The sequence below is a fragment of the Meles meles genome, chromosome 6 (assembly GCF_922984935.1).
Source record: "Meles meles chromosome 6, mMelMel3.1 paternal haplotype, whole genome shotgun sequence".
Taxonomy (NCBI): Eukaryota; Metazoa; Chordata; class Mammalia; order Carnivora; family Mustelidae; genus Meles; species Meles meles.
Window position 1 is genome coordinate 86,101,518 of NC_060071.1, and position 25,819 is coordinate 86,127,336.

Consider the following 25,819-nt stretch of genomic DNA (forward strand, 5'->3'; position numbering starts at 1 on the left):
AGGCTTTGCCTAGAGTGTAAACAATGTTATTTTTTAAGAAAAAAAATTAAGAATCAAGAAGGACTTACTAAGTAATTACTTACGCTACCTTTGTGCTGCAGGTTCTGGGGAAATCAAAAGTGGTATAGTATTTAGTACCCAAAGGCTGCTTGAGTGGACAAGATCAAAACCTATGAAAAAATTAAATTCTAAAACAAGAAATCCCCAGAAATACAATGCAGAGTTTAAATAGTTTGTAAATCCCTGCTTCATATATGAGCTGAGCTGCACAGGTGAGACTGCTTGAGCCAGAAATCAGCCTTACTCTGGCTCTATAGATTGGAAGAGCCAAAAGGTCCATTTTTCTGCTTCAGCCAGTAAGTTTTGGGATAAAAGACCTAACTAATCTGCAAAGCCATTAGAGACACTGTGGAAGGTACAAGTTGGCACCATTAGCATGCAGTTAGTCCTGTTAGTCCCGAATGTTTTCCTTTCACTACATAAAGCTGCACAATTGCGCTTCCACCGCACATTAAAACCGTTTTGTTTCAGGTCAAAGGTTTGTGTTTGGAGTTAAGTCCAAGTGAAACAGCATACCATACTAACTCTATAAAGTCAGGCAAGATAAAATCTTAAATTCAGAAGGATGGCAGAGAAATCTCTGAACTGGTTGTGGCCACTTTCTTTGGACAAAATCATGGCTAAGTCTGCTTCAGGCTCCAGATCTAGGTGTTCATTTGGGATCTATCTTCCTGGGTCTTTTTATTTATCTATTTATTTTTATTTTTTTAAAAAATTTTAAGACTTGTTATTTATTTATTTTGAGAGGGGAGGGGCAGACTCCAAGCTGAGCATGGAGTTCGACACAGGGCTGGATCCCACGACTGTGAGATCATGACCTGGGCCAAAATGAAGAGTTGGCCACCCAACCTACTGAGCCACCCCGGCAACACCTTTCCCTGGACTTTTTGGCCTTCATCCATGGGAATTTTCCCTGGCAAAGGACAGAGGAATGGGGCTCAGGTTGATTGGAGTGTGAGATCACTGTCATAAATCCAAGAATGTACAGAAGAAAAGATAATTCTTTGCATTTTCCTTGTGTTGAGATCTTGCCAGTTCAGGCCCTGATCCTAACACTTTTAGGAGTCTCATTGTTTAAGAACCCAACCTTTTCTTCCCCTTCCAAGGATGCTGCATGCTAATGGTGCCAACTTGTACCTTCCACAGTGTCTCTAATGGCTTTGCAGATTAGTTAGGTCTTTTATCCCAAAACTTACTGGCTGATCCCAAAACTTACTGGCTGAAGCAGAAAAATGGACCTTTTGGCTCTTCCAATCTATAGAGCCAGAGTAAGGCTGATTTCTGGCTCAAGCAGTCTCACCTGTGCAGCTCAGCTCAGCTCTGTTCTTTCTCTTGGCTTTATCCTTAGACAGGTTCTTCATTCATGAATGAAAAATGAGCAAGAAGCTTCAAATTTGACATCCTTTCACTTTCAGACCAGAAGCCAATAGTGATTTTCATTAAAATGTCTCAGTGCATCTCATTGGCTTCAGTGGGGTCTCATACTCATCTCTAGCTAATATCTGTAGGTCAGGCGAATGTAACAACCTGGTTGGCTTAAGACTTAATCACATGCTTCATTCCTTTAATTGGAGTCCCAACTAAAGTGTATAACCTAGTATGTGGAAGAGGTAATGTCTGGAAATAATAAATCCAGACTTCAGCTAACAACAATAATAATAACTGAACTTCTATAATCATTATTATGTCTGCAAGCTCTATTCTGATTGCCAATGATTAATAATCTTTAGATAAGAATGTTTTGCTTTGCCTGGTTATCTAAAAAAGTAAAAGGGATGTTGAGCCCTCTACAGTAAGAGCCACAAATGTCCACTGTAGTTTGGTGTCCAAATATTTTTGGCCTCCAGATAATCTCAGGAAGTATATAAAATTACTGATTGAAGCAGTATCCACAGGCAGCATGGGTGGATGGTGACATAAGTGTGTGGATGGAGTGTTCGAATATTTATATATTTTGTGAATAAAGGTCAACTTTAAAGCTAGAACTAGGCATTTTTGGTAGGGGATTAGCTAAACACTTTATCTTTGTGACATAATTTGACCTTTGGTAAACTCTGTAGCTCTGTTCTTCTGGAAACCTGAAAATGATAAAATGTCAATGATATTTCTAGTAACATTGCTTGGGGGTAAAAATGGCCCTTGGTTAGTAAAAAATGACTACCTGAAAGTAGGAGAATTTCCCTGGTTGGTCTGGCCCTGACCGTGCTCTCTAAGAGGAACTGTCAGTCCATTTTTCCTATGACCCTAGATCTGGGGTATCTCTAAGAAGTCCCTTCCCCACCATCCATTGTACTCTTCAGCTACCTCTGAAGTTAGTGATGAGGGGTAAGCCCTTGTTGGTCTGGATTGAGATAGCTATAAATCCCGAGAAGAAGCCATCATTTGGGGCTCTTCTGAGTGTAGTGACCCTTATAACTGGGCATAACTTTTGGGAGAACCCTGGAAATTACATCTGTGAAATTGTTAAAAAGATACAGGCTCCTGGAGGAATAATGGTTTTAAGGCTGGTTGCTCTTGAACTTGCTTATGTTCTGCTCATTGTTCTTGAGCTGTTACCTCAGGGCCAGATATAATAGCTCCTGGATACTATGTGGACTGCTGCATGGTTTACCACAAGATCCTATGGAAGAGTAATCCTGATGCTGCCCTGCTGGCAAACTCTCTGAGCTGACCAGTTGGCTATGATAGTCTTGTGTGTCTGAATGTTCGCTGGGGCTTAAGAAGAACCATTGGTGGTATTGCAGACACATATGTAAAATGCACCTGAACCAAGTCTCAGATTCCTGATATCATGATATGGCAGAGACTTGATAACTGTGTATTACACCTGTTTCCTTTTCTTCCTGGGCACAAAGCTAGATTCCTTTTCCCAGCCTCTCTTGTAGCGTGTGTGGTCATTTGAGTTTTAACCAATGGAATGTGGATGGATGTGAAGAAGAGTACTTCCAGAACTGGCCCATAAAAATATTTCCTGTGCCATCTCTGTCTGCCCAATGAATGCCCAGGACTCTAAGCCTCTAGAGGAAGGTGAAAAACTTTAAGATAGAGTCCCTGAATCACCATGTAGAGTGTCATCTGCAGTTGGGAGCATCCATTTAGACTTCAAATGAATAAGAAACACACCATTATTATTTTAGCCAGGGTGATTCAGAGGCTCACCTGTGAAATCAGCCAGTACTTCCCCAACTAACAGTTGCTAACTAACAACTAACAGTCTTCAGATCCAGAAATTTTAACATGATACATTAAGGAATGCAGGCTTGCCACATTTCCAGGAATAGCTTTAGGTTTTTTGTTTTCTTTTTAATTTTTTTTTGGCTTTAGGGTTTTTTAAACCCCTAAAATACAAGCATAAGATGTATGTTTACATCATGAGCTGATGATTTGGAAATAAGATTCATTGACTCCTGAAATGGTAAGACTTTGGGATAGAACTCCTTGTTGTAAGCAGGGGAAAATGGCCAGGAGGAAACATTTGTATGAATATTGCTCTGTCTATAATAACACCATCAACTTCTGCCTTGCCAGTTCATAATGGCAGAGAAAGACTGCAAATTGCCTGTTACACTGGAGAAGAGAGTAGTTTAACTTTTTCCTCTTCTATAGCCTCCAGACTAAATCAGGGGTTCAGGGGGTTTCTAGCCCATTGTTGTTTATAGTTCTGTTTCCTACACTGTGGATGGACAGCTAGTGGAACTTTAGTCCATGATAAAAGGATACTATGGCCAAATAAGTTAGGGAAATAATACATAGAATATTCTCCCATGAGAGGCTCTCAATGCATATCAGCATATTAAAGGTTCTGAGAAGCTCTGTAATAAGGAAACCTGTTTTTAACATTGTAAGCTTATAATCAACAACAGGATATAGTGTTATAATTTTAATATAGTTTATTAAATTATTAAATTTCTATTTTATTAAAATGTTACAGTTAAAAAAAATTATTTTAAGTAGGCTCCATGCCCAACATGGGGCTTGAACTCATGACCCCAAGATCAAGAGTCACATGCTTTACTGGCTAAGCCCGTCAGGCACCCCTAAATTGTCATATTTTTATTTATAAATAGATAGCTCATATGTCGTAAACTACCCCCAAATCTCTTTAATATAGTAAAGGTTTATTTCTTACTCACTGCAATTCCATGTGGGTCAGTGGACGGTTGGGAGAGAATGGCCCTACCCCGCTGTCATTCAGGGACCCAGGCTCCATGCACAGTGTGGGGCTTCAGAATTTTTCACTAGTTACTTTGCATCCAGGTAGCAGGGAGGAAAGTATGGAGAAGGCACACATGCTCTTAACTACCTTTGGAGGTGTTTCTTTTCATTTCTACTCACATTCCATTGATAAGAACCAATCCCAAGGTCTACCTATGGGTAAGGGTACTGAGATATTGGTGAGCAATCCCATTAGCCGTCACAAGTTCTGCTGAACTTGTTCTGCTGAACCCCAAATATTTATTTTCTCCCTTTTGCCCTATAATAAATGTATATTCACATCCCAAGGAAGCCACCTAAAGTCCCATGTAGTCACTATGTCAGCTGAAAATCCAGGATTTTTCACTGATGCAGAGTTGTTTCTGTCAAAGGCAAAATGGGAGACACATGGTGGTCCCTAACCCACAGCAGTTCTGAAATACTTCGGGCCACTCAGGTCTGAAGCTCCTGCCTCATTTCACCGATCTGGCCTTGATTCTGCTCTCCAGGAGAAACTCATTTGTTCTTTGTTGCCCATTGCCCTGGCTGTCCTCTGAGTGTATCCCTAGTTCATTACCTTTTCAGACCTCATCTGAAGTCAGTGGTGAGGAGTCAGCCCACCTTGGTAGCTGTGTAGACCTTGCGAACCATGTCCCAGCCATCTTAGTCCAGAATTCAGAATCTGGCTGGATGTGCAGTTGAGAGCTCAGAGCCTCCACTGTTTGGGGTGATTGGGTTATTAATGACAATAGTAACAAGGTTTGACATTTCTCCAGTGCTTCTGGTTTCCAGATGCTTTTATATACATTATTGCATGCAGTCCTCAAAACAACCCCATGACATGGGGCTGTGTAACAGTGGAAAAAAAAAACAAAAACAAAAACAAACACTGGGAAGTCTAAAGTGAACATTAGAGGTCCATTCACAAGGCAAGAAAGAAAACTTAGTTTATTATTTGCTTCTGCTTTATGGATCCCCCTTTTTTAAAAATCTGATCTGGGCTGTTTTGTGGGCTAATGATTCAGCCTGTTTGTGTTGTTAAAAGTCTAGCCTCAGATTTGATGAGCCATCCATCTCTTCCCAGCAAACAAATGACTTGCTTTTGGTAAAGGAGGCTGACAAGATCCTTCCCATTCTGAGAAACTGTATTCAAGTCTGAAATACCTGATTCCACTCTGCTCCTTCCTCTTTACAGAATCACGGGATTTCAGCTCTGGAAGGCCAGTAATACTGTTAGAGATCCATGACTCCTTAAATCTTCCTCAGAGGCCGAGACGGTTCTTCAGAGGTACCTTCATGGGTCATTTCAGAGCCAATGAGGCAGCGGCGGAGGGGAGGGGGTGTTGAGAAAGTTTCATCAGTTTTGGCTCTGGGCTTTTTATCACCCCTCAATCAGGGCTACCTAGCTTTGGACTGTATCATTAGAATAAAGTGTTCAACTACTAACAAAACTTGCAAACCATGTTCATTAGTTAAATACATTATATCTCCGGATGAGAAACTTGAGGTCCAGAGAGGTTCATTGATTAGCCTGAATGCACACAGATGCTCCCTGGAGGAACTGGTATTAACACTGTGTTTTCTGAATCCCAGAGAAGCCTTTCTCTGCTCTGGAGTGGTTGCCTCTTACTTCTATTGGTGTAGCATGTGGTCTAAGATAAAGGGTGGGAGTCAATGACTGAGAGCAGGGGTAACTTGGGCAGGCAGCTTCAACCTCTTGCTCTTGGTCTCCCAAGTTCTCATTAGGTGAAACAGGAACGGGGCTGGGCTTTCCAGGGCAGGGCTGCCCTGTGAACAGCTGGTGGTGCACCCTGCTAGGATCTTGGCACCTCTCAGGCAATTTCATCAGCCCCTATTTACCAAGGCACTGTCTGAATTTCTTTGGCCATTCTGTCTCCTTGTCCTGTATGCAGTTAGCTAACAGTGCCATTTAAAATCTCAAGTTGGAGAGGACAACAGTATTGTTGTCCTGTTCAATTTTGGGCTTTTAGAATGCTGTTTTTCCCAGAATCTGAAGATAGAGTGGGTAGCGCTCAGCTTGATTCTGTCTCAATCCATAGTCTAAAAGTATTAATTAATTAAAAGTATTAAGTGAGGGATGCTCTGTCCATCTCTCTTCCCCTGCCCTCTGTTCTCACCACATAATATTTACTTCTGCACAGGACTAGGAAAGAGGGATTGCTTTAAATTCAAATTCAAATTCAAATTTTCTTTTATTCATTGACAAAATACCTCACTGTGTCTTGTTTAAATGTGGCTTTTCACACAGTTGCAGCTTTTGTGGGGGGAGGGGCGTGAGTAATTTCCTTCTGTGTCTTACTGCCTGGAGGAGAGGAAAACAGCCCCAATGTTTGGAATGTCAGTGACTTGAGAAGTTCTAGCAGGTTGGTTACTTGTTCCAACCACAAGGTTTGGTTCCCTTAAAGACTTGAATTTTGGCTGTGAGTAGGAGAGGTTCTCTGCAGGCCAGGGGATGGGCCCCTGGAAATGGAAAGAGGTGTGGTGTGCCCCCTAGATCCTCCTTACCCATGCGCATCCATGCTCAGGTGAGAGCTGGGGCTCTGCTGCATTAGAAAGGTCCTATGGGTTGGTGTCCATCAGGGGAAATGATCAGGGCAGACTTTATTGGTGGGAGTTTGCCCATGTTTTAAGAATTAATGCTTATTTACTTTAGAGTTAGAGTCACTTTCTTTGCTGTTTATATTCCATTTTTAATTCCCTTTCTGCCCCCTGTTTTGTACTTCCGGTTTTTGACAAGTAAACAAAAATTCTTTTTAATAACTTTTAAAAAGGTATCATAATGCTGTCCAGAGAGGAAGAAGTAATCAATTGACAAACAGAGAAACACTGAGCATTTGTTTTTATTTACTCAGTACTAAATCTCTATCTCCCCCACAACCTTATTCTCTCCTAAATGTGTAACAATGAAGTAGGAGGTAATTTTTATTTTTCCCAGTGTGTCTTCAGGGAAATCCCTTTTAAATGTATGGATTTTAGTCCAGTGAGGGATCCTCTTCCTTTGGTCTGCATTTTGCATATCGTCTGTTTCTTACAGGGCTTCCGTATTGTCTCAGGCTCCACTGGAAATGCAGCAAGGATTCCTAGCACATCCCAGTTGCCATAGCAACAGCAGTCTTTCCCATAATGAGCTGCATCATCTGAACTGATGTCACAGCATCATGCAGCAGGTCAAACAAGGCATCTCCTAGTATTGCATCCTACAGATGTGCTGTAAACATCAAAAGGAGATTGGGAGCAGGAGATGGTGAGTGTTGAACGTCCGGGCCTTAATTGCAAGGCTGTTTTGTTGGTTAGTCGGTGTCTGCTAAGGCGGAGATGGGGGGATGTTGTCTGCTTAAAATGGACTGGGGAAAGGAGGCTGTTTTACCTAAATCTGTTTTTCAGGCTGCTGGGTTAAGACAAAGGCCTTTAAGAGTCATAGAGGAATCATAATATGTAGAATTATTCTTGTTCCATCTCTGCCTGTTATTTTTGGTGTTCTCATAGAATTTTTCATAAACATAAGATAATTTTCTATTGCAAAATCCCAAATAGGCTCTAAAATAAGTAGTTCACAGTATTTCAGCATTGTAAAGATACAGATTTCTTTTTTTATGGGACAGAGCTAATTGGTCCCCTATTTGCTCTTGTGATTTTTGAAATATTTAGTGATTTACAGTATGAGATTTAGTATTTACCTCGGTTGGGTTTCATTTTCTTCATGGCAAGGAATGAATGCTGAATAAGCATTTGACATAACCCTGATGTGAAAGGGGTTCACTTGCACGTTTAACACAGAATTTATTAAAAGCATGAAGACCCAAACCAAATGAAATTACTTGAGCCTTTTGATTTATGTGGTAGTCCTTCAACCCCTGTCCTTCATAGTTGAAACTCTAATATTTTCCTATCTCTAGCTAGTCTCTAAAACAGCTGGAGTTGTTTGCAGGTGGACTTGTAACAAGTCTGCTCTCTGCGGCAGTTGCAGTGAAGGGTAACACCGAGGAGAGCCTCTGGAAGTGCCCGAGGTGCTGCTCTTAACTTTAGTCGGAATCTGGTAAGACAAATAAATAGCAGGGTTCTCAGTGACTGTGGCGAATACAGATCTCTGGGCTTAGTCATAACCTCAACTCAATCCTGAAAGTCCAGATAAACATGTATCATGTTCATTTCAACTCTTAGCTATTTCTTAGGCATCTTTGTTTGTGTGTGTGTGTGTGTGTGTGTGTGTGTGTGTGTGTGTGTGTATTTTTATCCCCCCCGCCTCTAAAAACTGTGGCCTGACAGTGTCAGATAAGGAGCAGTGTGTTGCCTTTTGTTTTGGGAAATGAAATGGATTTTCCTGGTGCAGCTGATTGCTACTAAGAGAGAGAAAGGAGGAGGCACATGTCAGTTCAGTTGATCAATATGTCCACTTGGAATCAGGGAGTGGTCTTTTGGCTCAGTGCTGCTGAGTTGATAGTTTTTATTTGAGAAGTCTTATAGGAAAGAATGGCAACCCCCAAATTTCTCTTTTTTTAAGCTGTTTATTGAGCCTAAACGAGATGGATCCTAGAGGCAGGAAAAGCAATATCTCTAGCTAGCTTGGAGTGATTTTTTTTTTTTTTTCCAATTATATTGGTCCCATTAGGCACTAGCTGCAATGAGAGACCTTAGGTTTTAATTAGTTTGTTTATACACATCACATATGTACTACTGTCGGTCTTTTAAGCTCATGTGGCTGACATGCAGCTATTTGGGATGGGAGAGGTCAGCTCAGCCTGTTTTATTGCAAGCACTTAGGAGCATGAATTGTTCATTGCCTGCTTTTTTGTTGTATAACGTGAACAGAAAGCTTTGCCGGGACTGCTGGGTGTGAACGCAGCCAAGTCAGAAGCTCTAAGGTGACAGGGAGGAGTCCTAGATGGAGATGGGGGAAGGGAAAGTGTATCTAGTTGTTGGATCATGAGTCTGGAGAAAATCAGTCAGTGCCCATTAGAATTCTTTTAAAGTATTACTTCCAAGGAAAAGCAACGAAGAAAGAATTGTTTGGTAACATGAATTGTTAGGAGTAAAAATAACCAAAGGCAGCATTTTAATGAGTTTTCTGTTTGCTTAATTTTTGTTTCTTTTGTCTAACACTGTGTTCAGCTGCTTCATCATGGGTGATTTGTACAATTACTGGAAGTCACGGAAGCCAGATTCCTTAAGGGCAGTGTTAGAAAAAGTGGAGTCATGCTTTGAGGGTGGGGTGAAGGCGCTGGTGGGTGTGGGCTGATGCAGTTGTTTGGTGGAATATCCTCTCTGTTTGGAGGAACCTGTGACACCCCCCACCCCTGCAAGTATTCAAAATGCAGTTACAGTTCTCCAACTTTATGCTTTTGTGCTCTTTTTGCTCCAGGAGAACAAAGCCCTAGTAATGAGAGCTGTCATCCTGATGCTCAGTTTCTTTGCAGAAGGCCACAGCCTGTGCTGCTCTCTGATGAGCTGTGTGTCTTAATTACTGGCTAGGGCTATTTCACTTGCCTTAGTTTTAATATATCCCCAAGGGGTTGGATGGGGTGTGTGTGTAGGGAGGAAAGGAGAGATTGCTCTATAGCTGCATTTAGTGGTGTTTCATGGAAACTTTCTAGAATTTAGGGAATATTGTTTCACAGCGATAAGTGAAAGATATCAAGACCATGTAGGGAGGAAAGGAGAGATTGCTCTATAGCTGCATTTAGTGGTGTTTCATGGAAACTTTCTAGAATTTAGGGAATATTGTTTCACAGCGATAAGTGAAAGATATCAAGACCATGTTTACAGTGTGGCCAAGTTTCCACCATGGAAGGCTCACAAGAAGTTAACCTCCTCCATGCTTTTGGTTATGTCCCCCCCCCATCACAAAGTTGCAAAGAAGTTAGTTATTTGTGGGAGTGATGAAAATAGTAATCAAAATAACAGCTACATCTGTTATTTATTCAGTTCTTACTATGTATCGGGCACTGGACCTAACATTGTTTATGTCTCAGTTAGCCCTTATAACACCGTGAGATACAGAATAATAATTTCACTTTATAAGATTAGGTGATATTCATGTTTCGCAGAAACCAAGTTTAGCCAAGTTAACAAATTTGCCTAAGACCATGTAGTTAATAAGTGATTGGGTCAGAATTCCAATCAGATGTGATTTCACTGTGATGCCCACATGCTTACTCACAGATGTCTTAGTTTTATGACATCTTAACTGTGTATACCACACAAATGAGTCACCTTTACTCTATCACACTCATCCCACCCTTCTCATTCTAATTGGAAAATCAGAGTCCACATTTCACATGTGGAATGAAATCCCATTTATGACACCAAGTTCAATTTTACTGCGGGAAAGAGCTTGAATTTTGGGGAGGTCCTTTACTGATCCTAGAGATTTAAATAATGCAGTGTTGATGCTCAGGAAACTATTGCCACTACCCTTGCTTGACTCGTCTTTCTAGCAGGGTCTGCATATGGGAAATGCTACATGAATGAGGGTGAGCATTATGGAATTGTACTAAAAGCTGGTCTTATCTAGGTCAGTAATGAATCAAGTTTGTTGTACCTGTCTTATCAGCTGCATATATAGTACTCTGCTAACTTGAAGATGTTTGCATTCCCTGGTAATACCAGGCAAGGAATAGAAGAGGAGACTTCTCTCACAGGCAGAAGGCGTATTCCAAATCCATCTCTTGGGTCAAGAAGACCAAAAGAGAGTTATTTTGCTGAGTATCTCAGTGGCTGAATCCAAATGCTGCCTATCTCTGACAAAGTACCAGAATAATGGGATTGTGCAACATCCTGGAAGCCTTGTGTCTGAGGAGAGCTGATACAGTCATCTCTGCATCATCTTGCCCATCCCCAGCTCTCCACGCCCAGTGTCATTATGAGCTCTGAGGGCTGTTCTTTGTTTGACTGTGGGGCTAATGTATACACTGACAGCACATTGATATTGATTCTGGTATGGTGAATACTTAGAAATATCATTCCACGGAGCTCATTAGCCTTTTCTAGGTTCTAGGAAGAAGTTAACCTTTGTCCCAGCTTCCACCAAGGAGGCCCAAGCTTGTGTCTGCGTGAGCCAAAGAAATGAGAGACTGATAGAAAGGCAGTAGAGTTACTGGTACAGTGACTACATGAGTTAGATTATTAATTAGGGAATAAAAAAGCCAGTGGAAGTTAGGGAAGTTTGTAGACCTGCTACATGTGTCTGATTTCCTCCCATTTCCAATCCTAGAATCAGTGAATTATAATTTGTTTTGATCCTATGGGTCCAGTTCAATACAACAAGTACTGTTGAGTATCTACTATGTGCCAGGCAATGTCAGGGAGCATAGCAGTAAACAAGATAGATGAACGGGTCAGTTTATGGTGGGATCATTTAATCACTCTTATATTGTAATACTACTATTTCTACTTAGTTCCGTTCTATTTACTAACAGATTAACCCATTATTTCTACACATCTGTATACATAGGTGCGTATGCATATATAGTCTACATGTAGAGGTAAAAATCACTGCATCAAATAATAACTTTTTTTTTTTTCTGCTTGCTTTGGAATTAGAATTTTGCTGGGTGTAGACAAAACGTGTATGGCAATTAGCATTTTGTTGGTATAAGCTTTTGAAAAGTGTAATTGTAATCAACCAAAAAGTACATGTCCATCTCAATTGACATAAACCTGACATATGGAAATATGAAATGTATATGACAAATCAGTTAAAGAGAGATTTTTTTCATCTTTATAAAACATATTTCTCACTTTTTAAAAGAAGGTTTTGTTTATTTGTTTAGAGAAAGAGTACAAGCGGGGGGAGGGGCAGAGGGAGAGCAAGAGAGAGAATCTCAAGCAGACTACTCCTGAGTGTGGAGCCCAACACGGGACTCAATCTCACGACCCTGAGATTATGACCTGAGCTAAAATCATGAATGCGATGCTTAACCAACTGAGTCACCCAGCTGCCCCTAAAAGTTATTTCTCACTTTTAAACACTGTCCAGAGCCCTCTAAATTGAATGTTTCAGGCAGCGTGCCAGAGAGGTATGTGCACATGGCATGAGCACCAGCCACCTCCAGCCATGAGCAGCCTGTCCATGCCTCCTAGTATGCCTTTCGAATATTACTTTATCTACCTACCTATCTATCTTAAAAAAGGATTTTATTTATTTATTTGACAGAGAGATCACAAGTAGACAGGAAGGCAGGCAGAGAGAGAGGGGGAAGCAGGCTCCCTGATGAACAGAGAGCCCGATGCGGGGCTCCATCCCAGACCATGACCTGAGCTGAAGGCAACCCACGGAGCCACCCAGGAGCCCTTCAAACATCACTTTAAATGGGAACCATTTCTTTAAACAATTGTATTATCTCATGTATTTAAAACTATGCTTGTAATTTCATAAACTTTCCTGAAATTTTTCAGGTGCATAATCATACATATGTAAGGTGTGTCTGACTTGTGCCAATCACTTCGAGATTGACTACTATTCTTTGATGGCAGTTGCATATACCAACCCTGTAAGTGGGCTGTGGTGGAAAGGCTTTTCCTTTTCTCCGTATGTGCAGAGAACTTTTTACAGGACTCTGATCATAGCAGTAGACTTAGGTATTTTGAATATATAAGGTAAATGATTTTTTTCTCCATAAGCACATACGTATCAATAGGTAGATCCCCCAGATGGTTTTCAGACTTGGTAAGAACAAAGGAGACACTTTTTGTCCCTTGTAAGCCATCAGGAATGTTTTTGTCTGCTTTTCAGCAAGAGGTTATGCTTCAAACTCTTCTAGCCATCTTGAAACTGAGTGCTTTGAGTCACAAAAAGAAATGGGGAGAGAATGTGGAATCCTTAGAACAGGGTCTTATGCTGGAAAATTCATGGGCAGAACATGGCAGCTTGTTTTGTATACTACTGGGTCAGGCTTTCTGGGCTTGCAACCTGTGCTTACATAGGGCCTGTGCTCAGAAGGGTCCACAGTTGATTTAAAGTTCCATTGTCATCATCTTGAAATTCTATTCTTTCTTTCTTTCTTTTTTTTCTTGGTGGGGGCACATCTTGAAATCCTTTTTTTTTTTTTTTAAATCTTTTTAAAAAAGATTTATTTATTATTTTAGAGACAGCGAGAGAGAGTGAGAGAGAGGATACATGCACACAGGTGGGGAGGGGCAGAGGGAGAGAGAGAATCTCAGGCAGACTCCCTGTTGAGTGCAGAGCCTGATATGGGGCTCAGTTCCACAACCCCAAGATCATGATCTGAGCCAAAATCTAAAGAGTTGGAGTCTCAACTGACTGAGCCACCCAGGCACCCGCATCTTTAAATCCTTAATAATTTTTTAAAGATTTATTTATTTGTTAGAGAGAGAATCTTCAAGCAGACTCACCTATGAGCATGAAGCCTGAAGAGGGGCTTGATCCCAGAATCCTGAGATCGTGACCTGAGCCAAAATCAAGAGGCTTAACCAATGGAGTTAGGTGCCCCCTTAATAATTTTTGAGCAGGGGGTTCTGTTTTCAGTTTACACTGGACACTGCAAACTTTGTGACCAGTCCTGTATGGCCATTTTGATATAAAAAAATTGACACACAAATCTGAGTTCCAAGCTTCTCTTTGTAGGAATTATGTGATGTGGCTCACTTGGCAAGAGTTGACATAGCAGTATTCTCCAATTCATCAAGGTTTGTGTACCAGTCCCATCTATTTACCCTCTGCTGCTACTACTACTTGAGCCCTGTGGATACTTGAGTTAGAGACCTCTGCTCTGGAATAACTCAGACAGAAATTGGAGAGCTTAAAATAACTAAAGTACCATTGTCAAAACAAGCCAGAGCAAACACCCCATATGTTGTAACTTAGAGGCATCCATGGTAAATTCAGTGCCGTGCACAGTAATTCAATGGCATTTCTTTTGTAGGCAATGGGGGACATATTACATTATACCTAAAGACACTTGGTAGATCAGGCTTATTTGTCATTACCATTGCTTTCAGGGGAGAAATCAAATCTTTGCAAAGCAAGCTAATTAACCATCCTGTGGTTCATTGTTTATATTTATTCTCCCACCCTTTGTTTACTCCTTGATTACTTTTATCACTTCTTTGTTTAACTCTCATTTGAATTACACAACATTTTTATGCTGCCTGGGTGGTTTTTATTTTTTAGCACTAGCCTTTTTAAATATTCTCTCTCCAGGAGACTGGGGGCCCATAATTTGAGGTTATACTACTGCAGGAAGAGTTCACATTTTTTTTTTAATTAAAAAGGGAATTACAATCAGTATTTATAATGAACCCTTCCCTAGCAAGGCATCTCTAGCCATGCTAATGTTTATAAGTCTAGATCCACCATCACTATTTGTAATAATGAGATTCTGGTAATAGACTCTTGAACCTTATAGTATGTGAAGCCTTCTGACCCTTCATGTTGCGGTGAGAAGTGGCTGTATTAATTTACGGATGTGCAGAGAATTGTTAGAGACTTAATACAAATGAAGGATGGCACTTGCTGCACAGGAAAAATAACTTTTTTTTTTTTTTTTTTTTTGGGCTGGTTGAGAGTAAACGGGACCTGACAGATATTCAAGGGGCTCTTGCCATTGCTTAGAGGATTAAGGGCCATTAGAGTCTTCTCTAAGGATCCAGCCCCAAACTCACAACCTTATCATGTACTCTGTAACAATCCTAATGGCTACCGTGGCCATCATCATACACACTGTAAAACCAGCTGTGTTAGACAGTTTCGCTATTCAGCTATAAACAAATGTGTCAGTTATCCACCCTGTATCAGATCATGTGCTGAAGGAACAAACACTTTACAAATTAGGACAACCAAAGGCACGCACATGTCTATTACTTGGACAGCTTGTCATAGATTTAACATCCAGGTGTCAGGGCTCTGCTTGCAGACAGTCCTGGCTAGTTCTTCCCTTGTGTGGGTGGTACACTGAAATGGAGTTCCAGGCATGTCTGAGACTGCCCTCACCTTTTCTTTTCATTCATTTCCTTGATTTAAATGTTTTTTCTTTTTCTTTTTAAGATTTTATTTATTTATTTGGGAGAGAGAGAGAGAGAGAAAGAGCAGGTGCGTGATGTATGCACACAAGTGGGGGGAGGGGCAGAAGAGAGAGAAGCAGACTCCCCACTGAGCAGAGAGCCCAAGAGGGACTCTATCCCAAGACCCTGAGATCATGACCTGAGCTGAAGACAGATGCTTAATCGACCTAAATGTTTTTTCTTAAATAAGTCCTTATTTTAGCCACTCAAAATCATTGTTTTGTACCCCTCTCAGCTCTTTCAATCCTTTTTTTCCTTTTTTTTCTTTACTTTTTCATTTTAACTCAGCTCTTTCAACTCTTAGTGCTCATAGAGTCTCTCTGTGACCACTGTCACCTTCTGGGATAGCTCTGGCCCCTGGTAATCCCCCCCAGATACCTAGCTCCCCTGCCACAGTGTATTCCCATCACATTAGCATAAAGATAGTCCTTCTACAACCAAGTGACACTGCGTTCCCCCTGTGAGGTAATCTGCTCACATTTAACTTTTACTAATTAATTCAAATATTGCATTCAGTTTAACCTGTTTTTTGTGTTTTTTGTCTGTAAAGTAAAAGGGGATGACTCTTTAAAATTTGTATTAGCTATCCTTACAGGCAGCCTGGTGGCATCAACTAGCAATAGCCAAAATAGCAGGTCCTTATGTTGTAGAACCTATACACAAAAATCAAAACAGGTGTGCAAATGTATTTTTTTTTATTTTGTTTTATTTTTTTCAGCGTTCCAAGATTCATTGTTTATGCAACACACAAAAATTCATTCTTTAGTGTCAGTCTTACATTGCTTTTTCTATTAAAAATAACTGAAAATAAGGAAGGGGGCTGCTGGTGAGAAGGGAGACAGCACAGCAAGTTCCCACAGCAATGCATCTTTTCTCAGCCTCTACCAGGAGTGGCACAGCTTCTAGGACACTCAAGAGGAAAACCTGTCTCAGGAGCAGCTGCTTGAAGATAAAGGACAGATCTGAAAATAAAGGCAAAAAATAAAAACAGCCCCTAAAACTGGCTCAGAGAACTAATGATTGCTTTGAGAACTGAGGGAGAATTACCTGGTGAATTAAGATATATGGTTTTCACTAACTTAGTAATGAATGATTGATAACATGATATGCAAACATTTGAATTTTGACTAATTAACCTGAAGAGGAAAACTAGCCTAAGAGGCAGAGGACCAAGAAAAAGGTAACATAACCAGCTTAGGAAGAGACATGTTTCACTATGTTAGTTTTTACTTAGCAGATTTTTCCTTTTGTTCTTCACTCTGATTAATGTTATGAGGTTTATTATGAATAAGCCCACATTTTATTTTCTTTTTTTTTTATTATTCCTTAAGAAAATGACATAAATCATGATCTTGGGTATGCTGTTTTTCTCTGGTTCTTAGATGTTAGATTTAACACCATCCTTGTGTATATATTACATATGATTAAAAAGCTAAACAAGTAGTAAAATGAGTGCTGTCAACCAACTTGAGGAGAAAACAAAATGTACCTTTTCAAAGGTAATCTAGAACTTCAGATGGTGATGGAAATGTCATATTATCAAACTTAAAGTGATTCTTTATAATAATTTGTACCAAATGAGGGTTTCCATTTTGGGTTTTGGAATCCTAAAATCTGATAATTTACACATGGGTATATAGACTGATATTCTCTGTGCAGATTAGTTGTAGGGAGGTGGACAGGGGTGGTTGGTCCCATGGGAACAATAGCCAGGTCTCCCTTCTTGAATCATGCTATCTGCTGACATCCTAAATCTAATTGCTAGATGAGGACAGAGACCAGGAGGATGGATTTTGGAGGTAGGTGTATTTACCTTTGAATCTTAGCTCTAATATTAAATTGTTAGATCTACGATTCGAGTTTCCTAGAGTGTCATTTCTGCATGTATAAAATGGAGAGAATATCTATTTTATAGGGTGAAATGAAATATTTTTATGTAATGTTATTGGCACAAAGCATTTGATAAGTGAAAGTTACTATTATTTCACTTCTCAGAAGTAGTGGGATAAGATTAATATTCTTCCAAGAAATATAAGTTCTCAACTCTAATCCTGAAACCAAGGAAATAATTTTCAGAGCTTTCATAAATGGAAAGGAAACCCTTTAATATACTTTAAATGCTTATACTGTGCTATGCACATGTATTATTTCACTTAATTTTCTTCCCCTGTTTTTTTCTCTGTAGCACTTATCACCATCTGCAAATATATTTCTCCTTATCTTCCCTTAGTATAAAGCAAGTTGCACGAGGGCAGAGATTTTTGTCTGTTTTGTTCATTGGTGTTTCCTTAGTTCCTAGAATATTGCTTGACATATGGCAAGGGCTCAATAAATATTTGTTGCAAGAATGAATGAATCTGGGGTGCCTAGGTGACTCAGTCAGTTAAGTGGCTGCTTTTAGCTTGGGTCATGATCGCACGGTTCTGGGATAGAGCCCCACGTTGGGCTCCTTGCTCAGTGGGGAGTCGTCTTCTCCCTCTGCCCCCTTCTCCATTTGTGCTCTTTCTCTCACTCTCATAAATAAAATCTTAAAAAAAAAAAAAAATGAATGTGTCTGCATAACCCTATGAGGGAGGCAATATGATTGTTTTCAATAAGTAGTAAATAAATTCTCTTTTGCAGTGATGCTTTTCAAGGTTCTAAACATCCTTGAGTAATTCTTGCTATTCTAGTTAGCATGCCAAGAAGCCCTTATGGCTGATGGTTAGGCCATCATGCACCATCCAATTATTCTTTTTTTTTTTTTAAGATTTTATTTATTTATTTGACACAGAGAGAGAGATCACAAGTAGACAGAGAGGCAGGCAGAGAGAAGGGGGAAGCAGGCTTGCTGCTGAGCAGAGAGCCTGATGCAGGCCTAGATCCCAGGACCCTGAGATCATAACCTAAGCCGAAGGCAGAGGCTTAACCCACTGAGCCATCCAGGCGCCCCAGCCACCATCCAATTATTCTAAATTCTCCCCCTTCTCTGTATTTACAGAGTTTCTACAAGGGACCTAGGGTTTTATAAGTCATTTCAAAGATGCATTGATTCTTCTATTGGTGGTTTTTTCTTTCCTTCTATCTCTCTTTAGGGAACTCAGATCTTCTTCAGAAACAGTTATTTATTCTTTTTTAAGCCATCAATCCTTAGCTATAAATCTCAGACTGATGGATTGATGGATATTGAAAGAATCTCCAGGGAAAAGACCAGCTAGGGGGAATGATAAGCCACAGAAGTCAGTTCTTCCCTTTTGCCATTTCAAATGCTCTAATGAGAACTAAAGCAAAGCACAGGCACATAGCAATACAGTTGTTTGGCCAGAACATACAGCCTCATAAATGAAAGGAATAATTAAAGATAGCTGATTTCTGCCATTTATGTTGAAGTAAAAGCAAACTGTCTTTTAGCAGTGGATATCTATAGCTGAATTTTGTACTGAAGACATAGTCTAAATGTCATGCTTTTGAACCGAGTATTTCTCAGAGAGCAGGTGTGAGATTTTTTTTTTTCTTGAAGTTCAGACCATTTTGACAGCATCCTATTTTTAGAATGCCTTTCTCTATAAAAAGGCAAAACAATATCCAAAAGTAATTAGAAAAGCATCTTGGGAGAAGGCTGTGTTCTGGTTGTACCATAATAATAACAGGCTGAATAAGAAAATGTAATGCTCTTAAAATTTAAAACTCATAGTGTTTTTATTTTATGGTTATGAAACATATTGAATATGTTTACTTTAGCAACCTCATCAAGCTACAGGATAAAAATTATGTCTCATGAAAATTTTCTTTAATCTGCAACACATGCCATGACCAGTTGAAATACACAAGGATATTATTGTGTTCAAATAGAATCTTATTCTGACCTATTTTTAAGAGCCCCAGACTGGAAATAAGGAACCTGAGTTTTAGTTTCTGCTGAGATAATCTTCCTAAACATTAGTTTCCTCTACAATAAAACAAAAGGATTAAATTTAAATGATTTTTTCCCCTTTTAGCTCTAATATTTTATGCCTCAGTGACAGAGTTCTCCATACCTTTCAATTGTTCAGTCATGTGATTTTTCCAAAACAGTGTTCCATAGAATATATTTTTAAAAGATTTTATTTATTTATTTGTCAGAGAGAGAGAGAGAGAACAAGAGAGAAAGCACAAGCAGGGAGAACAGCAGGCAGAGGAAGAAGCAGGCTCCCTGCTAAGCAGGGAGCCCGATGCGAGACTTGATCCCAGAACCTGAGCCGAAGGCAGAAGCTTAACAACTGAGCCACCCAGGCGTCCCTCCATAGAATATTTTAAATTTGCTTAGTGCCCTTATGTAGGTGAAAACATAATTAATACACTCTTTAAATTTCACACTTGTGTGTTTCATTAGCTTGTGTTTCACAGTAGTCTTGGTGGTTAACCTGTGGTCAATGCATAAGTTTTCACTTACACCAGCAAATTATTGTCTTTTACAACCCACTTCTTGACAGTTTCCTTATCTTGCAAATTTATGTATTTTATATTTGTTCTTTCTCTTGTTAGCTGTGACATGTATTTTGTTACTGAGTTGAGTGAAATATTTGGTTCTCCTCTACCCCTCCTACTGGATGTGGAATCTTTTTAGAAAGTCACTCTGCTGTGCCAGACATTCATAAAAAAATACCAGTGTTTGTGCTTTTATAAGGTCAAATCATGGAATTTCCATTTTTGTAAGTCAGAAATGGCCAAACACTGGCAGTTTCATGTGGTTCAACTTACTAATTTGTTAACTATCATAGCAGTGTAAGTCTTTACTATTTTTATAATTCAGTAGCCAAAGTTAGTCCTTAAATGAGTAAGTGAAATAGTTAGTGCAAAGAGCAAACAGGGATTTTGGTGAAAGACCGATCTGGGATTGAATTCTACTTTTCTGCTATTAGAATGTTCCTTGGACAAGTTGTGCAATTTTGCTGAGTTTCAGTTTTTTCGTTTGTAAAATGGAAGTGCTGACACCTGCCTCACAGGGTTGCTGAGAATGTCCATGATTCTCAGAATGATGCCTGCTACATGCTTCCCACTCAGTCATTGGTCATGGTATTTTACAGTGTAACCATCATAGTACTCCTTCAATCATAAATACCTATTAAATCAAACAATTATTAAAGCTATTAAATCAAACAAGTAGACCTAAACAGACTAAATGTGAAATGGTTATGAGAATGGGAAGATTTCTGCAATCTTATCCTCTAGGACAGTGTAGGCTTTTGAAAAGGTAACTGAGGGACATTTTGAGGGAGAAGAGGAAGACTGTTTTTCACTTCATCCTCAAATAACTATCTCTGGAGTAAAAATTCCATAATTTATCTGGCATCTACAAATTAACTTCAGCTGTTTTCCTTTTTATATTTTATTTTTTTGAGAGGAACAATAATAAACTACTTTTATGAAAACTATGGACAACATTATACATAAATATAGCAAATAGATTTAAAATTTTACTCTGTAAAATTGAGCTAAAAAAAGTCAGAGATTAAATGTTCACAAGTATTCTATATGTTTAATGCATACTATGTCAACTAGCTGAATGTTTCATTTAGTTTAAAATGACTCCCATAAGACGTGAGTATAGTCCTAGACTGGAAGGGACAGTCTTTAGCTCTCCTCCTTTTCTCTGGATGACCCTGTGCTTATTGATCCTGAGGCTATGTGCTGATGACTCATGAATTCAGATTTTTAGGCTCTGGTAATTTTTTCCTGAGATTCAGACTTCTGTTTCTCCTGCCTTCTATATGACTTCTCCTGAATCTTCCATGAGTACTTTCACTCTGCATACCTAAAATGATCTTATCCTCTTCCTCATTACAAACTTGTTCCTCTTTCTGAACCTTGCCTGGAATAAAGCCTTGCCTTCAATCCTGTCCCTCAGGGCAGAGACTGGGCATTATCCTCAGCTTCCTGTTCTATCTCTCCCCTCCCAGACCCAAGTCAGAGGAGTCCCCAAGTCCTGTAGGGTTTCTAATTCATTGGGCTTTAGTGAAAATGAGCTTAGGGGAACCCCAAGTAATTTTTTATTCTGTGATAGGTTTAGGTCATGCTCCCTGACACCCTGGCTTTCCCTTTTCTAAACCAAAGACCTGATATTTTTGACATTGTGTTGTGGAAGCCCTTTCCACCCCCATGATATTTCTAGTTGTGCTCTGAACTTTTTGAGCTCTGTTAAGACCTGTGCCCAGGCAACCCCAGGTATCCAGTATGGCAAGTGTGTTGTGGTGAAAAGGGAAGAAAATGCACAGTGAGAGCACTGGATAGGGATGCTAACAAACAGAGGTGTTATTCTAGATGGAAAGAGTTTGGTATTTTTCCCACGTTGAAATAAAAGTTCATCTGATCAGAGAGTTCCAAAAGTTGATATATAAAGTCACTACATCTGACTCAAGAGGATTACATACTGCTGACTTCAGCATCAGACTGTATTTCTTTTTTACAGGCATGATTCTCATTTGTCTTTTGAATTAATTCCAATGGATATGAGCCAGTTTTAACTCTGTAACCCACAACACTGGCATTGTTTACAGTAATGTGCACATGAGAACAAAGCAGTGACCTTCCCTGCCATCCCCCTTGAAGGATTCAGACAACTTGTTCCCATGAGGAAGTCAGGTGGCATGTTGTTGAGCTGGGCTTGGGGTCAGGTAGAACTTCTGAGTTCAGATCCCAGCTACACACTAGCTCTGTGCCGAGGGAGAGTTTCCTAGCCTTTCTGGGGTCTGCTTTTCTTCATAGTACCTGTCTTGTCAAGTATTGTGTAGTTTAGACATGTGTGTAGAGCACCTAGTACAGGGCCTAGGATACACGAAATTCTGAGGAGTGGTACTCTTAATCTCATTAAGGGAAATTCCACATTTTAAAATGTGCATTTACTTCTCTAATATAGATTGAATTCACAGTCTGCTACACACTCATTTAAAATGCTCTATACAGTTAACGTCACATTTCCCCCACAGATCTTGAATATGCAAGTAGACACAAAGGTTTTGCCATCTTCTGTCAGGGAACAAAATTGCCTAGAGGGGTTCTCTGGGTACAGGTAAAGTTCTACCTTGGAAGTGATAATGTGATTTAGCAACGAAGGGTTAATATTCCTTACCCGGTCAGCTGTAGTATAGCCTGGAGCCTCTATTTGAAATGCCTCCATCACTGAATTCCAGATATGTCTGTGTATGTCCATGGGATGTCTGCCCTATGTCTGTGATGAGTTGATAGTTTGTCCTGTCAGTGAGCAGAGTGTATTGGCACCAAAGTCAGAAGAGATTTCTGAAGAGAATTCATCCTAGGAGAGGAGGAGTCAGCCACAACAAGCTTTAATCATCAGAGAGTGGAGTGATTCTGAGCCCAGTTGGATGTGGGTCATGAGGTATCCTCTCCTGGTCACTCCCTGGACAGGGCTGAGTCTTGTAAACACTAAGGAGGAGCAAGTGGGCTGGACATAAATGCTGTTTCACTAGAGAATGCATCCCTCATTTGAGCACAAGACCACTGCTCCAGCAGCCTTTAGCAAAGTACATCGTGCAAGAGGGAGAAAGGCATGTTCCTCTCTTTCCATGGATGCTCTAACTGGAGGTTTCCAAATTCTTTTAATTGACTTCCATATCTATTAAAAAATATCTAAGCCCTCTCATATTAATATATATTTTATAAAACATACACAAAAGTGAAAATTAAAAAGGGTGAAACAAAAATTGAACAGAAAACCTAGTATTTTCTTCACACTCCTAAATGTTTGCCTCGTATCTTCCATGGAGGGAACCTGTTCCAGAGCATCAGTGGGAAAGGCCTGTTGGTGTTGCTGTTCCTGGCAGAGGTTCCCAGGCTGTAATGAGTATGCATGCATGTGAGACCCATGCTGAAACTTCATGAAATTCTACGTGGGGTGCCCCCCCCCCCTTTTTCAGGGAGCTAGACTCTGGTGAGGCAGGCAAGAGAAAGAAACAGAAAATCTAAGACACTGCTAATTATGTAATACCATTTGTACCTCCAGGCTGGTGAGCCCTGGGGAAAATTGGGTTGTAGAAATAAAAAATATTTCTGAGATAGTATGTCTTTACTGGATTTTAGAGATTACTGTCAGCCTTTTACATGTAACTCCTCAACAACTTTGTATAGAGCATAAATGATGGAAATTGAGAATTTCCGTAAGCCAATTTGATCACATCCAATTCTCAGATTCTTTTGGAAAAATCATAGTAGTCACCCCAGAAGTCTGAGATGGTGATAATTTGCTATTCTTCCACAACCTTGCTATCAGATTATAATGAAGGTAGGCCTCAGGCAGAATTTACTACACACCAGATATTTATTGGACTACCATTCATTAGAAAATAGGCACAAAATATTTTAGATGATCTGTTTGGTGGGTTTGATGAAGTCCTAGGTGGTTCCAACTGTGTAAAGCTTTATTCAAGGTAGGATTCTGCATCATTTAGTAAGCATCATACAATCAGAAATTCTTTTAAACCAGTGGTTATAGGCAAGGACACATTAGGGATCAATCCTTGGACAGCATTACAAAGGGGTGTATCTGAGGATTCTTATCCTTTCTCTTTGCATGTGTGTCTGCAGTATTTTAGCTAATTTGCATGCCTCGAATACCCTTAATTTCACTAAGGAAAATCCACTTCTAATTTTCTTGCTAAATGGTAAAACTAAATGGTAAAACTAAAACTTTCTTGCTAAATGGTTATTGAGGTAGTACTGAGCCTGCCCCCTTTCTGATATAATGCTGGCTGGCACATACCCCTGACTCCTGGACTGTATATTCCAGATATCAGTTTAGCTGACTACACCTAGAACTGAAGCTTTAATTGTCGTACCATGATACTGAAGTCTGTTAAATTACATTGCAGGTCTTGTAACGTTGGGTTACCATTTTATACTGAAGTTTATGATATGTGGTTTGTCCAAAATCTCTTAGTTGGTGAGGGGTGGATCAAAAACTGAACTTAGTTGTAAATGACTTTCAATCCCATATTCCGTTTGTAATACCAATGCACCTGGCTATATGCACTTCTGGTGCTGGCCTCCTGGGATTGAAGCCCTTTGCCCCTGGGCCACTTTTTAATAAAGTCTACAATTTAGTTAACAGTAATATACCAATAGTAGAAAATAAGGAATTCACCTCTTCTGCAGACCTCCTCCTATAGATCTGAGGAGAGGAAAGTCAGTCCCTACAGAGTTATGAGGATTGCTTACATTCCCAAAAAGTGACTTTGGTTGCTTTGTTTCTTACAACTCTTTTCCTCAAGGAAATTGAAGTATGTTTTCCAGGGTCTGGAGGACATTTGTGTGAGGCCACATAGCCTCTGACGGCCATGACCCAAAGGCAAGGGCTGGTCTGGACAGCCAAGTGGAGACAAAGGGCTAGAGAATATGCCTGGGGTTGGGTGACCATGCTGATAGCAAAAGCAAGGAGTTCAAGGTGGTCCAGACTGGAAATAAGCTAGATAGGTTCCAGGGGATTTTAGATGATGCAGCCAATGGTAGGCGTCAATCTGCCTTACCCTGAAGAACATAGGTCTGGGACAGAGAAAGAATGAAAAAATGAAAAATGAAACAAAACCGAACAAAACAAAACAAAACAATTAGTTGCTCAAAACCAAATAGAAAGCCAGAGTGTTTAGTAAGAAGAATGTGAATACTGAAAAACATCTGTTTTGTCAGATTGGGGAATTTCGGCTTCCTTCATCTCCTAGCATTGCTTTTGCAGTGCTTTTACCCTGGATGCTATGAAGCGTCTGACAGATCCTAAACCAGAGGGGGTTCTCCACAGAGCTCCCCACCCAACAACTCTGCAGGGGCCAGGTAATTCTGGAAAGGTGTGAGTGGCCCTGTGTCTTTTATTGTTCTTGTGTGCTCTATGCCTGAGCCTGCTTCCTGGTCCCAGAGTCATCCTCACAGACCCTCCCAAGACACCTCTCTGATTCTCACATCCAGAGGATTCCTGGTGGCCACTCTGACTGGCCAGAGTACTTGAGGTACATGTCCCCTTTAGGCACCCTCTTTGAATGCTTGCTATTGGTTATCTGATTCATAAAAAGGACTTTCTAGTACCTATTACTCAGTAAGAACAATGGCATTGATATTTGACAGAACAGGACTTGTTTGAAGGGGCTTTTACAGATCTATTGGTCAATAGCCATTTCCATACTGATGACATTGCAGTATTTCAAAACAAGAGCTATTTTGGGCAGGACTTCAAAACTGTACTCTGTAGATAGATCCAAAGTGAGTTTGACTTGTATATGGGACTGATAGTTTTTTAAATGCCCTTGAAATGTTTCACTTAACTTAAAAACTTAAAAATCAAGGGGCATCTTTTTCCACAGAAGTCTTTTGATTTTATGATTCTGTGTAGATTCTAGGAAAGGAAGAAAAACGTTTTATGGCTAGAGATTGCACAATCCTCGGCCAGGTGTAGAAGAGCATCTATTTCTTGGCCTTATATAGTCCTAAGACTCAGAAATATAGAAAGATCTGTGGGCCTATTAGGGCTTTATGTAATGACTAATGGGATACAATTTTGGTTTAG

General features: G+C 40.0%; 1 protein-coding gene across 2 annotated transcripts in view; it reads left to right on the forward strand.

Moving 5' to 3' along the window:
* AKAP6 (A-kinase anchoring protein 6) overlaps positions 1-25,819 on the forward strand; it is a 564,294-nt gene that overhangs the window by 86,446 nt on the left and 452,029 nt on the right. For both annotated transcript variants that reach the window (XR_006818743.1, XM_046008964.1), the window contains exon 2: positions 7,310-7,519. The gene's annotated coding sequence lies outside the window, so the exon portion shown is untranslated. The remainder of the gene's footprint in view (positions 1-7,309; positions 7,520-25,819) is intronic.